This window comes from Notamacropus eugenii, chromosome 1 (genome assembly GCF_028372415.1).
Source record: "Notamacropus eugenii isolate mMacEug1 chromosome 1, mMacEug1.pri_v2, whole genome shotgun sequence".
NCBI classification, from domain to species: domain Eukaryota; kingdom Metazoa; phylum Chordata; class Mammalia; order Diprotodontia; family Macropodidae; genus Notamacropus; species Notamacropus eugenii.
In genome coordinates, this window is record NC_092872.1 from 312839405 (window position 1) to 312840507 (window position 1103).

A 1103-nucleotide genomic window follows, 5' to 3' on the forward strand; every position below is an offset into this window, starting at 1 on the left:
TAAAGAACAGGGCAGAAATTATCTTCTCCCTTAAATATTCTTCCACACTCCCATTAGCTGTAGTGACCCCAGCCCATAAGAGACTGAAATAAGAAGTCTGACCTTGCAACAGCACCAGAAAAGTGCCTTTTTATTAGGCACTCAGTACATATTTATTTAATTGAATCACAATAATGAGGTTGACTTGGATGAATCTTACGCACGTTCTTCAACAATTACCTCCTATAAGGTCTATATATCCCAACAGTCTGATAAGAGACTCAATCTATGATCAAAGAGATCATACAAATATCCACAATGACTATGCCAGAAAGTGACAATGCCACTTATCCCTCGATTTTCCTATCTACCTTTAAAAGTAGGTAAAATGCAATCAAATTATAGTCCAAATTCATAATATTAATTTAATTAGCTTTACCCCAAAGAAAGAAACACATGAGAAATACACCACCACCCAAATTTGTAATGTATAAATTGTTCTTCCTTTTGGAGAGCTGAATCCCTTGATGGCACCTCCCTAATCTCTTTTTTCCCATTAAAAAAACAAAACAAAACAACATCTCACGTCCACATTTTAAATATTGGAAAGGATGAATTCTAACATTCTTTAAAGTTGAAATAAAAAAATATTTTAAAGGAACAGTGTCCTTTCACATTCGACTATTCTTCACTATAACTTAAAGGCAAAGACCAAGTGAAGCAATACAGAGCTTGGATGATAAGTCACACCACTTATGATCATTATTATTAGGCAGTTAAGAGGTACAGTACAATCACTCTGTTGCATTTTAAGAACCATCACCCTAAGGGTCTCAACATGGCTAAACCTTTTCATGTCGGGCATCCGAACTTGCAACCATCTCTTATTGTGGAGGTTACTACCCATTTTTGCTTTTCCTTTTTTCTTGAAAGGATGCTGCAATGTTCTTTTTTTCTAGCAGACAGAAATTTTTCTAATCCAAGGAGTTAATTCTTTCTTTTCTCATTGAGGTATGATCCAAAGGCCAGTTGCTCACCTACCCAAGCATTCTTAACTCGCTATATTTCCATTATACTTTGATGGGGAATGGTCTCAAATAGGAGTGAAGAAGGAAGAAAGCTAG